We start from the raw sequence: 16,193 nt of genomic DNA, 5'->3' as shown, positions 1-16,193 counted from the left end.
GTTAGCACTGGAAAGCCTATAGCTGCACTTTGCAGCATTTGAATTTCGCGCCGAAATGAATTTCGTAACCCGAAAAATATTTCGTAACCCGAAACAGTTTTTGCCAATCCAACTTTTTCATATCCCGGAAATTTCGTAACCCGGTCATTTCGTATCCCGAGGCACCACTGTATTCCAAAATTGGAAAATTGTACTATTATAACATTTTCACATTGGTAGAGAAAGAAATGCACATACAGGAGTCCTTTGTGGTTGAATCATCAGATTGAATTTTAAAAACACTGTTACAATTTGTGTTAATGAACTTTGACTTGCTATACTAATATCTTAACACTATCTTGGCTTGGTGCAACATGTGCCTAATTCCTATAGAGTTTGCTGTACTGAATGCTGAGAAAACAAATGGACCCGTTCTAAAAGCAATAGAATCCCAGAATTGATGACGTATACCATAGAGATTGCATGCTGTAGGCCTCAGCACTACCTGCAAGTTTGATTAATCTACTGTTATTTGACTTTCTGGTTGTGGTCCAGTCAAGAGGTGTGTGGAAGGAATCCAACCTGTTGACACAATTACCTGGGAACAGAGAGGGATACAGAAGTATGACCCATTCACGTTCTCTCCTCAGTTGTGCATTCCCATAAAACATGCAGGTGACTAGAGAAAAGAGTCTAGTTGTCTTTTCTATTTTTCATTTTACTTCAAATATTCAGATTTAGAATTGCTACAGGTTAAGTCTCCTGGTGGCACAGCGGTTAAATGCCTGAACTACAGCCATTCACAGCCACAAGGTTGTGAGTGCAATCCCTGGAACTCCAAGATCCACTCAGCCTGGCATCCTTCTGTAGTTCGCTAAAATGATACCCGTCTTGTTGAGAGCAGTTAGCTTACACATTGTAAACCGCTTAGGGAGTGTTTAAGTGCACTGATAAGCAGTATAGAAATGTACTTGCTACTGCTTATCTGAAGTTCCAAAATCAGAACCCCAAACTTTTCATGAGTGGTTCAGATAGTGCTACTGTATATAAGAACACCATGGAGGTCTGGGCGGCAGGGGGGTGGCAGAGACATTGGCCTGTTACAGACTGCCAAAATAAAGCTGCTTTGGGTCTCTTTGGAGGTATGCTGTTTAAATGATGCATGCATCCTAAGAATCCGGAAGCTGCACCAAAGCTGCACTCCAGTGCTTAGGAATGGCGTGTGGCTTTGGCGCGACCTCCGGACTCTTAGGACCCAGGCATCATTTAAATAGCATACCTCCAAAGAGACCCCAAGCAGCTTTATTTTGGCAGTCTGTAACAGGCCATTGTGACTTTTTAGCCCATCACTCACACAACACCTGTTTGGTAGAAGAGAAAAAAAAAGTGGACAATGGGACAATCTGTGACAATGAGAGTGCCACATTTTGTCCTGGCTATCCTAGAGTGAAAAGATGGCCCAGTGGTTGTATGGCTATAGTGACACCTTCTCTATCTTACGGTTCAGTGTACAGAAACTTTGTTTCATGCAGAAAATTATTTAAAATATTATATAAAATTAACCTTTGGGCCATATGTATGAGGTATATATAAAACATATATGAAATGTTTAGACTTGGTTCCCAAACACACACAAAATGCTTGTAGATGCTCTCTACTACACAGTGCCAGGCACACAGTTTTGATTTTTTCCCCTAAGATAATGATACCTGTACTTTTCAATATCCTGCCACAATAATAATGGTTTGTTTGCAGTGTAAAAATGATTTGTGTAGAAGACATTTTCATACATTTTGTTTGAGCTAGATTTATATTTTGTGTATAAATTTTGACAAAGTATCTGTTCGAGATGAATATGAATCCCCCTCCCCAATTTTTTTCTGTATCCCACAGTGGATACTGAACCTGTTTTATGGAGTATTACTGGAAAATTCCTGCCTGTTGTTGTTATAGGTACTTTCCCATGTCTTTATGTCTGTGATAATGACAAACCTCTGAAGTATTTCCATTCACTGTTTGTCCTTTGATATAAACACTTTTTATTTTGCCAGTGCATGTAGCAATTTTAAGGATAAAACTAAGTCTTAATATCGGTTGTCTGTGAGAACTTTTTTAGAGTCTTCCCACACAATGCTACTATTAAAGGACTAAGAAGATTCATGTGGCTAGAGGTTGTCTTGTTTGGTTAGAATTAAACATATCCTTTCTAACCAAAGAAATGTTTTTTTCCTCTCCATAGTTACATAGTCTTGTGATTGTTGGTTCAATCACTGGATTTAATAACCAGATGGGTGAGTTGAAGCTTGTGGGAATTTAGAATCAGGACAGAGCATTCTCACTCTTTAAATGGAAGGATGATATCATTAGGGATTTAATGTCAGTAATGGAAGGCTAAAGAATTGTTTTCAACCCTTGATAGTCTCAAGGGCAAGGTCAGCAGAGTAGTCAGCGTGGTAAAATACTACTCCATTAAAAACACCTTTATATCACAAGGCTTTGATTTTCAGCTGGTCATTGGTGATACTACTAAGGCAGAGTGAGCCGGCAGCCCTGTTTACATTTTAAAGTGGGATTTATCTTAGAATATACCATATATACTTGATTATAACTTGACCTCATATATGTTGAGGGCAGGTTTTGGAGCCAAAATTATGGATTTTAAGACCCATGGATAAGTCAAGGGTAAAACTTAGGGGCATGAAACAAAGGACAAAGCGAAGGTAAATGATCCCAAAGGACTTACAAAATTCCTGCATGTGTAACTGTTTGTTCTTACCCTAAAGACTGGATGGATGAGGAGGGAATTACGGGGAAACTGTGGAAGTGCGGTGTGTGTGTGTGTGTGGGGGGGGGGAGCCGACCAGACACAGGCAGGGCTAAGAAAATGTGCACATGCCAAAAAGGATGAAAAGACAAAACTAAGGAAATGGCAACTACACAAGCAGTGATTATAGTCTTTAATGTGATAACTTTGTCAGCTTTTCTAGGTTAGTCTCATTCAAACACTTCAAAGCCTGACCACATCCTCAAAGGGTGTCCTACACCCATCAATTCTCCTGAACTACAGGCTAGTTTCCAAAACCAAACTGGTCTTGCCACTTTATTCCACACACAAAGGATTTTGAATTCGAGTTGATATTCTCACATACCCATGGCATATATATGTCTGCCCCTGGTTTCCACTCCACCAAATGCATCTGAAGAAGTAGACTTAAGTCTACGAAAGCTCGTGCTGCCAACTTCATTCATTCAGTCAGTCTCAAAGGTGCTACAGAATCTCTCTTCATATTGATTCCACAGACTGACACGGCTATGCATTCTGCTTCAAAGCCTGGTTCCTCTTGGTGCTTCTTTAAGAGGTTGCTCCAAAGAGGTGGCACCACCGCCATTTTCCTACCCAGGCTTTCAAAAAGAAGTGGTGCCGCTAAGGAAAGAGTAGAGGGAATCAGTGCTTCTTTTAGAGGACACATATATTAGATGCACAATGGCATAGGTCACAGATACAAACTCCAGAATCTCAAGTAGTTTATTTATGTATCTCAGATCATATACATGTTGCATCCTCAAATGGCTGCATAAGGAAGAGTCTATATAGAAGGTATAAACACAGACACTTTTTTTTAGCGGACAGAAGGTAAACACAAAGATATTAGTGTATGACAATTCAGACAAAGGTCTCGTGTTGTATAGGAGGGTTTAAAGTAGGTGTTATTTCTGCAAAGGCTGGAGGTCACAATTATACTATTGTGATAGATAGGAACAAAAATGCTATAGGAATCTTATGCTTGAACAATAATGTCTTTAAATTTTGTTTCATTTTGCTGCTGAAACATCCCAGTGGTGAGGGAGAAGACACTTTCAACATCCAAAAGGGCACCTTTGGACTAAAACCAAAAAGAACAAAGGACTTGGTTTTTGTTGTTTCTGCCTCAGCTACAAATGTGCTCTGACATGTATTGCTGTGTGTCCTTTAGGTTTGTCATGCTCAATTTGGATGTAGAAAGCATTACAATTTAAGTCATGTTATGACATGCAGTATTTTTCTTAAACCATTAACTTCATATTTGACAGGCTAAATAGATACCACACTGTGAGATCCAAATTAACCTAGAAGGTGCCAGTCTCTTGAAATTGCTGAGTCTTTCTTATAGAAATGCAGCATCAAATGATGAACACAGATTTAATTTAACAAAAGAGAGAGTGATTGCAATGCATTTCAGCTCTCACATTGACTTAATGGAGTTTGCAAACTTTTGTCAGGGGTTGTCATTTTTTCAAAGCATGTTTACTGGGTAAAATACTCTATTTGAAAAACAGTTAATTAGACAACCTAAGAAACTGGTCCACTGCAGAAATAGTCCAATTTGATACAGCTTTAACTACTCTGGCTCAGTGCTAGGGAATCCTGGGAATTGTAGTTTATTGTGGCGCCAGGGCTCTCTGACAGAGAAGGCTAAATGTCTCACAAAACCATAGTTCCCAGTTAAAGTGATCTCAAAACTGGATTATTTCTGCAATATGTTTTGGACCCCTGTTCACTATTTCATGTAGACTTTGAAATCACTAAGATGGTTCTTAAGCTTAAAGTAGCATTGTCAAGCAGGTATCTTAGGCACAAAGGCAGGATGCTTTCTTATCTGTCCATGTAATGCTTTCTGTTTACATTAAATTGGACAAGTTTTGACTTCTAAATACCAATATCTTTTCTGTTAATTACCTTGTTATATGCTGTTTCTTTTTATTGGGCTGGGCATAGACCATAGCAAAGATTGGGCACTGAGTTTTGTAACATTTATATCTGGCCTTTATGCTAAGGTATACATTTTCTTGTGCATATGCCTTTAAGTCGTCACCTGTTGACTTATGGTGACCCTATGGATTTCATGGGGTTTTCCTAGGCAAGGAATCTCGGAGATAGTTTTGCCAATTCCTTCCTTTGAAATACAGTAGAGCCTTGGTATCTCCTGAGGTTTGGTTCCATGGCCCCTCGCGAATACCAAAATCTGTGGATGCTGAAGTCTCATTATATATAGTGGCGTAGTAAAATGGTATGATAGAATCATAGAGTTGGAAGAGACCACAAGGGCCATCCAGTCCAACCCCCTGCCATGCAGGAAATCACAATCAAAGCATCCCTGACAGATGGCCATCAAGCCTGTTTAAAGACCTCCAAGGAAGGAGACTCCACTACACTCCGGGGGAGTTTGTTCCACTGTCGAACAGCCCTTACTGTCAGGAAGTTCCTCCTAATGTTGAGGTGGAATCTCTTTTCCTGCGTCCCTTATATAAAATGACAAAATCAAGGTTGGCTTTTTGGAATTAAATTTTTTAAAAAATAATTTCAACCCATGGATGGTTGAATCTGTGGATAAAGAACCCATAGACATAGAGGGCCAATTGCATTGCCTACAAGCCCTACAGAACCTGGTATTCATTAGAGGCCTCCCATCCAAGTAGGGGTGACCCTACTTAGCAGGATCTGGTGCCTTTAGGATAGCTTTTAAAATTTAGCTTAGTCCTTTGCCTGTTGAATTTAGCACTGTTTAGTTTACTTTCTATAAAAAAAAATGGTTTTGGTAAATAATGCAATTTAGGATGAATAGTCACAAGGACTAAGTTAGTGTTTATGAAAAGAAGACTTTAAAAAAACATACTGAGAAGCATAATAATTTTTTGTATCCATGCTTTGGGAACAGGGGGATGGACTCCCAGGCACTCCTTTTAAATTAGCTTCATTTGGATTGGTTTAAATAGTGTAACCACAACGCTCTGCTGTGTTTTAGTATCCACCCTCATCAAAGTGACTTGTTAAGAGGAGGCATATTTTCACCTTGAGTATAAACTCATCATTGATGCTTGTGAGTGTTGTCTTCCTTTGCAGTTGTGTCTGTAAGTTATAACTGAAGGTTATTCTGTAAGTTGTAGAACAGTTCACTTTGCTTGTGATATCTGCTCTTGAGGTGTGACTGCTGAATATGATAGGGCATCTATTTTAGACATTAGGAATGTATTTGTGACCGGCAAGGCAGAGCTGTTCAAGGAATTAACTTGGCTTCTCTTTGAAACAACTTGGAAGGACCGAGTGAGTTTTAAAATGTTTTTATTTCTTGATGGGGAAAAAATCTATGAAATGTTAATATATATCATTTCTTGTGTATGGAGGTGGGGGGAAAAATGAAAGGCTTGTATTTAGTGAATTGACATTTGTACCTTGTGAGTTGAATTGGGTAATATATCCCTCTTTCCAAACGCATTTTAAAGTCACAATAGCAAGAAAGAAATGTAGCTTCAAGGAAGCAAACATGGTCCTGTGTTTTGAACTGTGGCAAGCTAATTTAAATTCAAGCATCCTTGGATTTGTAGCACAAGCAAAGTTTATTCCAGTAGAATACAAATGTGTATAATCTAATATGTCTGCCAATTTCAGGCAGATATATTCTTTCTTTTTCATTCAGAAGATAGGGGTATGTTTATTAAAATGGAATGGTGGTCCAAATATTAAATGGAAGATTGCACAAACCCAGTCAGTGTAAGCTAACCAACATAGGCATTTTTTCAGAGTGATTTTGTAGCTGAAGGTAATGAATGCCAGGATGAAGTTTTGAAAAACAACATACAGTCCAACGTTTCTCCTTCAAGATGGCATGCTATTAAAAAAGCTATATAAGGATGTGTAGGCAAACTAGGTCTCAGTATGTGAAGTGACCCTTTTATGTAACTGATATTTATTTTAAAATTGTTGGGACATTATTTACTTCTTGGAGGTTAAATCCTTCATCACACTTATTACACCATTCTTGCAAGTAATTTTTAGAACCATATAGGGATGTAATTTTGCCTAGCCCTATTTTAATTATCCTGCCTGCAATGACAAGGTCTGTTAAATTTTAAATGCTTTTGTGACTATGACCTTTTGGAGGAGGAGAAAATGTTTTAACTGACTTTTTAAGTGTCTGCCATTACAAGTTAACTTTGATTGCCTGATAAATCTAAAACATTCCATATTAACAAGATGTGTTTCATAAGTAATATTGGTATATGAATAGTAAAGCAATGAAAAAATTGACAACAGGTTGCTGCAAAACTTGCTGTCCTGTACTAAACCTGAAGTTACTTTCAGAGATGAAGTATAGCTTTGTTAGACCTCCCTTTGGTGATTTTATAGGACGTTCTGCATTGGTAAAGGGAATACCGTTGGAAGGGGAATCCTGCAGGGTTCTTTTGAACTTGTTTTTGTATCATTTGCCTCTTGGCTCATAAGCAATAAAAATGTTTTTGTACTGTATGCTAGAGGTTACAGTGAGATTAAAAATAAAACTGACATTTGCTGGTTGGATCTGTTTGTCTCTAGATAGTTAAATCTCTAAGGAATATCCAGGCATTCAAATGCTAGGTAATGTTCCTTGGGTAAAATTGAGTGTCCTTTCAGGGCAAATGCCTTCTGACCTATATTGTGGGGTTGAGATCTTCCAACTTGGAGCTTCTGTGTGTGCATGTTGGAATGAATCTCTTTTAAAGGCTGGCAGAGTATTGGCAGCAGTTAATCTGCCACATGTAAACAAGCACTGCAACTCAGCAGGGTTGCCCTGTATTTTGCCAGAGGAAATTTAAGGCCAACCTATTAGAATTCCCTTTGTAGTTCCTTATTTCCTTAAGAGTATTCTGCCATTGGCTGACAACAAACTGAAGTTCCTTTGGACTCTGTACTTGGCTCTGCCAGCATCCTGCTTGAGCTTTCACCTTCATTTACTGATATTCTCTTTTCCTCCAATAGACTGTTTGGGTGGTAAGAAGAATAAATTGTTTTATAAGTGTCAGCTCCAAATTTGCATTTGTGTTGCATAATAGTTTTACCTTTTCTGAATTTATGGAACCCTTTCCAATGTGCTTCGCTTTTTTAATAAAAGGGCCCCTCTTCTTGGTTTCCCATTATAAAAGAAAGCATTGCAACTTGGCACAACGAAATGCATAACATTTTTTGAATTCAGAGATTCTTATATATTGGAGTCATGCTTAAGACTCAATGCTTTACAAAGTATTAAAAAGTCAAACCTTTACCCATTGTGACACAGAAGGCGAGAGAGAAATGAGAGATTAGTCTGGAAGGTAGTATAAAACCGTTAAGGCATGAACCCTTCATAAAACATGTAGTGAATAATTCTAGTTTATCTTCTCTGCAACACCCCCCCCCTTTTTTTTTTAAAAAGCATAAAGAGGTGAACTCAGGAAACTGGCTGATGATAACAGGAGTAGCCTTTCCATTGACCTTTGTTGTTGTGTGCCCTCAAGTCATTTTTGACTTCTGGCAACTCTAAGGTAAACTTATAATGGGGTATTCTTGGGAAAATTGGTTTGGGGGGCGTCAGGTTGCCTTTACCTTTGCCTGTGACTGAGTGTAACTTACCTAGTGGACTTCCATGGTTGAGTGAGGATTTGAACCCTGGTTTCCTAGAGTCCTAATACAACACTCAAACCACTATGCCACACTGGCTCACACCTTGACCTACCTAACTACAAACATATTGTTTCTGTGTGCCTTCAAGTTGACTCCATCCTACAGTGATCCAGTCATTGCACTTTCTTGGGAAGGTTTATTCAGAGGAGGTTGACGTGCCCAAGATCACTCAGTGGGTTTACAGGGGAATTCAAACCATGGTCTCTTAGAGTCTTAGACCAAGGCTCAGACCACTAATGTGATGCTGGCTTTTTCATTCATATCTTTGAATTAAAAAAATCTACAAAAAGATTTGCTTAAAACCAGAATAACTGTTCTGTTGCACCTAACTGTTGAGCACATATAGATTGAGAGAAATAATAGTATCACTTCATTCTTTTTTGGTCAGACCTAATTTGGATACTGTGTCCAGTTCTGAGCACCACAGTTTAAGAAGTTTGTTGAAAAGCTGGAGCATGTCCAGAGGAGGATGACCCAGATGGTGAAAGCTCTAGAAACCATGTGCTGTGAAGAGCAGCTTAGGGAGCTAGATATGTTTAGCCTTGGGAAGAGAAGGTTAAGAGGTGACATGATAGCCATGCGTAAATATTTGAAATAATGTCATATGGAAGAAGGTGCACGTTTGTTTTCTGCTGTTCTAGAGACTAAGACATGAAGCAATGGATTCCAACTACAGTGGTACCCCGGGATACGAAATACCCAGGTTACGAAATTTCCGGGATACGAAAAAATCCCATAGGAAATAATTGTTCCGGGTTACGAAAAAATTTTTGGTGCTTTTTTCGGCTTTTTCGCACGAAATCGCGGCTTTTCCCCATTAGCGCCTATGGCATTTCAGCTTGCGAATGCTTTTCGGGTTACGAAAGCGGCGGCGGAACGAATTAATTTCGTAACCCGAGGGAGCACTGTATAGGAAAAGAGATAAACCATAGGAAGAACTTGTTGACAGTAAGAGCTGTTTGGCAGAGGAATCCGCTGCCTCGGAGGGTAGTGGAGTCTCCTTTGGATATTTTAAAACAGAGGCTAGATGGCTGCTTGTGGGGAGTGCTTTGATTGTTCCTGCATTGGGAAAGGGTTATGGTCTCTTCCAGCTCTATGATTCTGTAACACTAACTTGATATTTTCCTGGAGTTGACAAACATTTTATATTGGTGTGTGTAGAGCAGGATGAGAATCAGTTGATGTAATGTTGGTTATTAAGGTCAAATAACATGGACCATTTACGAGCTGAAATTCATATATTATTTCTTATCAGTTACCTCAAGGCTTCCATCTTTTGTTGACCTTTTGTGGATGTAAGTCTACAAAATGTAGTATAATTAATTATATACAATATAGCACAGAACACAGTGGCAGTGTCTTTCAGAGTAACAAGAACACAGATCCCTACCATGAAGAATGTACAATCTAAAATTTGACATGGGAAGCAACAGAAAGAGAGGGGAAGATGCTAGTAAGAGATAATGGTGAAAATAGATGTTTAGTTTAGCTGCACATAGTTAGCATTAGTTTAATAGGGGATAAAAACAAAGGGTTTCTATACCAAAGGCAAAAAGTATGTTTTGTGGGATGTGGTGGGGGTTGAAGGAACATATTAAGTATGACGTAGATGTTGGAGTCAGTACTAACTGAGGCAACAAGAGAGAAATGAGAGAAAAGCTGGGCATATTACAGGAGAAAGAGAACTGAGATAGCTAAGGATGGTGGATTTTGAGGAATAACCAAAATTACCTTTGACTGAAAAATGAGAAACCAGGTTATAGTAATGTGGACAGAAGTGATGTTAAACATTGCAAGACCAAAAAGAGAGAAGCAGACAGAAGCAGTTTATGGAGGGGGCACTTACCCTCCACTGCTTATCCATTTGTACTTGTTGAAGGAAGGACATTTTTCACATGTACAAAGGCATTCGTGGATTATCTTTTAGGCAAGTCAGGGATGGCAAAGTGCAGCTCATTAGTTCCATGTGGCTCTCAGGTCCCTTTGGCAGCTCTTTAGTTCATTTAAAAAATGACATTGCAGTTTGCTACTAATGTGAGAAACAGCTTGTCTACTGTCCTAGAGATATACTTCGTCCCTTGTATGACACCCCCGTTTTTCCTGATTTAAAGTGACAGATTGCTAGAATGTGAATTTTTGCAAGTGGGCAAAGAGGAAAGGTCATATTTTTGTAATATTGAACAATTGTGGCATGGTACTAGACTGAATGTACACACAGAGTAAAGGAGAGGGAATTGCTGAAGAATGGATGATGATGTTATTTATTGGTATAGGAAGGATATGGGGAGTGGAGAATTTGCGAGAAAAAGTGAGGGCAGTCTTTGAGACATTAATTATATAGCTAAGTAGAAATATCAGACTCATAGCTGAAATGTGGGAGAGAGTGAGCAGTTCTGAGAGAGTAATGCATTTTGTAAGCACATGAGTGGTACTAAAGGCAATGGCATGTAATGAGGACATACTGTGCATAGAGATGATGGTGAAGGACTGAGGTCAGACCATAATGGAGAGGTAGAAAAGAAATGAAGAGTTCTACCTGTGGGTAGAAAAGACGAATGAACAGTTGAAAAAGCAGCTAAGGACAGAATCATGGAAACCTGGGTCATGATGTGAGTCACACAAAAGAAAATGTTTTATTGTTTCGTGAATATAAAGACTGACTAGAGACATTTGGATTTGACAGTCAATCATTAGCATGTTTTGTGAGGGTGTAGAATACTGAGAGCAGAAGCTTGATTTTTAAGAGATCAAAAAGAAGTTGCAATGACTGGTGACTGTAGGAGTATAATGCACACTCCAAGAGTTAGAGAAGAAGCATAGAAGAAAAACTAGGAATAGTATTGGCCCTTCTTAAACATGGATTTTTTATACACGGATTCAAGCATACACAGTTTGAAATCGTTCAAAAAAAGTATAAATTTCAAATATTAAACCTTGATTTTCCATTTTTTTATAAGGGACAACATTTTGCTATGTCATTATATTTAACGGGACTTGAGCATACATGGATTTTGTTATACACGGGGGATCTTGGAACCAAACCCCAGCGTATAACAAGGGTCTAGTGTACACAAACTTTGCTTCATGCACAAAATTTTAAAAAATATTGTATAAAATTGCTTCCAGGCTATGTGCATAATGCGCATATGAAACATAAATGAATTTTGTATTTCCTTGAGTGAGTCTAGCCATCTACAGTGCTGTCTTCCTCTTTTCCTATTGCTTCCACCTTGGCAAGCATTATTGACTTTTCTAGTGAGTCATACTGTATCTTCTCATGATATGGCCAACATATGACAGTCATCTTGGCTTCCAGAGTAAGACCAGGCCTGATTTGCTCTAGGACCAATTTGTTTGTCCTTTTTTGGCAATCCAGGGTATTTGCATAACTCTTCTCCAGCACCACATTTCAAGGATTCTTTTCCTATCAGCCCCTCTTCACTGTCCAGCTTTCATAACCATACATAGAAACTGGAAATACAGTGGCATGGCAAATCTTGACTTTGGTATTCAGTGATATATACTTGTCTAGTTCTTCATAGTTGTCCTTCCAAGTCCTAATATTCTGATTTCTTGACTGCAGTCTCCACTTTGAGCCAAGGCATGGAAAATCTTGAACTATTTCAGTGTCTTCATTGTTTATGTAAATCATTATGTAAATCATCTGTGGTCATTATTTTTGTTTTCTTAATGCTCACCTGTAAACCTGCTTTTGCACTTAGTCATTCCATATCTTTGCTATTTTCTGCTAGTAATATGGATTCATCTGCATATCTTTAATTGTTGATGTTCCTTCCTGCAATTTTCACACCTCCTTCCTCAGAGTCTAATCCAGTTTCGTGTGTTGTATGCGCCACATACAAGTTAAACAAATAGGGTGATAAAATGCAGACTTGCCTGACTCCCTTCCCAAGTGGAAACCATTCTGTTTCTCAGTATTCTGTCCTAACAGTGGCCTCTTGTCCTGAGAACCGGTTATGTGTTAGGATAATCAAATGCTGTGGTACACCCATTTCTTTGAGAGTGACCTGTAGTTTTTCATGATCTATACAATCAGAGGCTTTACTATAATCTATAAAGTACAGGCTGATTGTCTTCTGAATTTTTTTTTGACAGACTCCTTCATCAAATAAATGGCCCTAAACAGACAGGCCAAAATAAAGCTGCTTCGCGTCACTTTGGAGGTATGCTGTTTAAATAACGCATGCATCTTAAGAGGCCAGAAGCGTAGGACTGGAGCATGGCTTTGGAGCAGCTTCTGGCCTCTTAGGACACATGCATTATTTAAATAGCATATCTCTAAAGTGACCTGAAGCAGCTTAATTTTGGCTTGTTTCTATGGGCCCAAATGTTTGCAATGAGAGCTTTAGTGTGTCTTTCCTTTCTTGAACCCACCTTGGACATCTGGCATTTCTTGCTCCGTATATGGTAAAAGTCTACTTGCACATTAAAATCTGTATTAGAGTAGTTCTTAAAATGAGCGACTGCTAGCACATAATTGGATACAGTCTGTTATTTTATTTATGCTCTCCCAGTTGGTTTTAGAGAGTCAGTGTGGTGTAGTGGTTTGCATACTGGGCTAGCAGTCTGGGAGATGCGGGTTCAGATCCCTGTTCAATCCTAGATGAATGATCTTAGGTAAGTCGTACTCTCTAAAGTACGAGTGACGTACATTAGTGATGTGCTGAAAATATTAGCAAATGTCTCACAATCTCAGAGGAAGGAAACCCCTCTGAACAAAACCCCATGATAGGTTTGCCTTAGGGTCACCATAAGTGGGAAGCAACTTGAAGGCAAACAACAAGAAGAACAACATTTTAAAAAGGAGTTGTAGTCCAAAATACCAGGTGTGCATCAGAATGCTTATTCAGTTGAGAACACATCAAAGATTGTGAGACATCTGCTAACACTTTCAGGACGTCACTCATACTTGCCTTAACCTTGATGACACTTCTTAGATGGTTCAGTCTAGCTAAGTTCCAATTGCTGCTGCCAAACATGTGGTTAAGGTTCTTCAAGAGTCTGTCAGCCATGTGTGAATTGACTTTTACTCTTAATGGTTTATTGGCTGTACCAAAGACTTACTAGCTTGTTTCAGAATCTCATAAATATTTTTGGCTGAGAGGTTAATTGCAAATGATTTCCCCCCCAAAGGGGGTAAGCTGTTAGAGTAAGTAGTTGCTAGCAAGCTCCTATAGCACTAATGTATGAAAGTCATTATCGGGATCCATTTTCATTGGGATTCTGCCTAGATTTAGAATTGAAAATGCTGAATTCACTTGAGGTTTAAGCTTCTGTTTAGTGTAATTTACTCCCATATAAGCAAGCAAAAAACTGTAGCATCAAATGTATAATCCCCTTTTTTGTCAGAGAAAAGTTATGAATATACATGAGAGAGCTGCAAACTTCTATACACTATACTAAGCATATGTGTCTTAGTTATTGTCATCTAAGAGTAGTTAAAAATTATTTGAAATGGTTGGTTTAGCAGAAAGGAAAAGGGAGGGATGTAAATGACACATATACTAAACAAATAGACACATAGGTCATCCCTATCAAAACGTGTTAAAGTTCAGCTTTCTATATTCAGCCACACATTTTGCTAAGCACTTCTGTACCCCATTTAACAAACCTGGAATATTACAAAAGCATCATGGTGTTTGCAGCTACTAGTATTACTTCTCATCCCAAGCTATTCTGATTCTCCTTAGAGTACGGTAGCTATATTGTTGTCCATAGAATGAATGCATCAGCAATGATGCCCCTTTACTAGTTATATTAGCCAGGGGCAATATCTAGTATTAATGAACAAAAAGCACCAGCTAACATGAAGTGATTTTGTGAGTGAATGGATGCTGTTGGTTAGAACATTTTTCTCCTTCCTTATCCTCCCCTCCGTACACATGGCAAGTGAGGATTACAGAGGTAGGGATCATAGTTCCCATTGATGTTTTCAGTCATAGTGACAGCAAGTGATAAGGAAAGCTGTGGTGAGAAATGCAAATTGTTCAATTCGCTTTGTATTATGGTGCTAGACTGTTTAAGTAGTCATAGTCTGAATTTCTAACTACCCTGGTCCATCAGCTCTTTAGTTGTTGTTGTTGTTGTTGTTGTTGTTGTACACCTTCAAGTCATTTCTGACTTATGGAAACCCTAAGGTGAATTTACCTTGGGATTTTCTTGGCAAGATTGGTTCAGAAGAGGTTTGCCATTGCCTTCTGCTGAGGAAGAGAGTGTGTGACTTGTGCAAGGTCACCCAGTGGGTTTCATGATCTAGTTGGAAATTGAACCCTGGTCACCAGAGTCATACTCACAGGGATCATAGGGAGAGATCTGTTTCAGACTTGCTGTCTGTAATGCCTGATACTGTACAAACCATTTGTTTTATCCTTCTGCAGAGGTCCTTGCCCTTTTTTTTGGAGCCGGGTGTCTATACAGATAAGGAAGATATTAGGGATGGAGGTTCTTTCCTGCCCCCAATGGTAGTGTTCCTCGCCAAGGAAGTTGACCAGGCCAGATTTTTTTTCTCACTTTTCAGAAACTTAAGTTCTTACCAAGTGTTTTTGGAACACAAGGTAGAGTGGTTTTAATAGTATTAAGGAGAGATTATCTCTTTCATTTGGTTGTTTTAAATGTGGGATTTTGTGGTAATATTAGCAGAAGTGCCAAGCTTTGTAAGATTTAGCGCCCACTCCAATACACTCTCCCTCCTTAACACCCAAAGAGGTGTTTACTCTCCATAGCAGTGACCCAGGTGTTCTCGCACACACACCCCACCTACGCAGGTATCTTTTCTCTCCCAGAAAGCAAATCTCTTCCCTTAACTGATTCTTTTCTCATTGCTGCATAGTATTATTTCCCCCCTTCTCTGTCTTTCTTCTTTTTCTTTCCTGTTGGTTTTTTCCTCCATCTCAGCTCTCATTCATTCTTTCCATCTGCTCATCCTCTCGAGGCATTAAAACTCTCTTTGTGTTTGCATGTGTGTGTGATTTAACTTTTTGAAGAATTCAGGGGCTTTGCAGGGGAGAGTACTCTAGAAGCTTTCTACAGAAATGACTGTTTTAGACCTGAATGCAGCTACCTCTGTCGATTCGGGAAGTTTAGGAACTTCTGCCACCTAGTCAGTGAAGATGGTATTGTAGGCTACCATTAGATTTTAAGTAATTAAATTTATTCATTAAAAACATAAAAACTCCAAGATGCACGCTCATAGACCCCCTTATAGATTTACATCGTTTATTTCTATAACCCATCACAGAACACCCTTAAATCATATTAACAGGGTATACATGAAAATAAATGTTTGAAGGTCAATGTAATTATTGAGCGTGCTTTATTTGGCTAAATGCCCTAGCTTATATATAGGACATTTAGCATTACCATCTACAGTTGGCCCTCCGTTTTCACAGGGGATCCATTCCAGACCCCCTGCAAAAACAGAGGCTCGCACTTATTCAAGCCCCATTGGCTACAGTGGAGCGCGCCCCTGTGTGCACGGCACGGCATGGGTGTGCACACTGGGCCCGCATGCCATTGCAAATAGTGGAGGTTGCCCCTCCATGTATTATTCAAGGGCACAGATCTGAGATCACGCATTAGGAGGGGCAACTGTAATATGCCCCACTTGGCTGCAGGTGTGTATTGATTCAAGGGCTATAGTAGTAGATATAGTAGTGTGCCTTGTTTGTTTATTTTTGTGTATGCACCACTAACTTTGTGCAAATGGTGGTTCCACTTTTAGAATAGCAGGTAAGGCAGC

General features: G+C 39.1%; 1 protein-coding gene across 7 annotated transcripts in view; it reads left to right on the top strand.

Moving 5' to 3' along the window:
* The window catches only part of SLC20A2 (solute carrier family 20 member 2), an 83,965-nt gene that overhangs the window by 26,323 nt on the left and 41,449 nt on the right, over positions 1 to 16,193 (top strand). Inside the window, exon 1 of one of the 7 annotated variants that reach the window (XM_042473514.1) lies at positions 5,782 to 5,868. The exons of 4 other annotated variants lie outside the window; for them this stretch is intronic. The gene's annotated coding sequence lies outside the window, so the exon portion shown is untranslated. Of the gene's footprint in view, positions 1 to 5,781; positions 5,869 to 5,909; positions 6,062 to 16,193 lie in introns of those variants that run through there. 2 more of the 7 variants (XM_042473515.1, XM_042473513.1) reach the window with 2 other exon arrangements.

The sequence above is a fragment of the Sceloporus undulatus genome, chromosome 6, assembly GCF_019175285.1.
Source record: "Sceloporus undulatus isolate JIND9_A2432 ecotype Alabama chromosome 6, SceUnd_v1.1, whole genome shotgun sequence".
Lineage (NCBI taxonomy): Eukaryota > Metazoa > Chordata > Lepidosauria > Squamata > Phrynosomatidae > Sceloporus > Sceloporus undulatus.
This window is presented reverse-complemented; position numbering and strand designations above follow the sequence as displayed.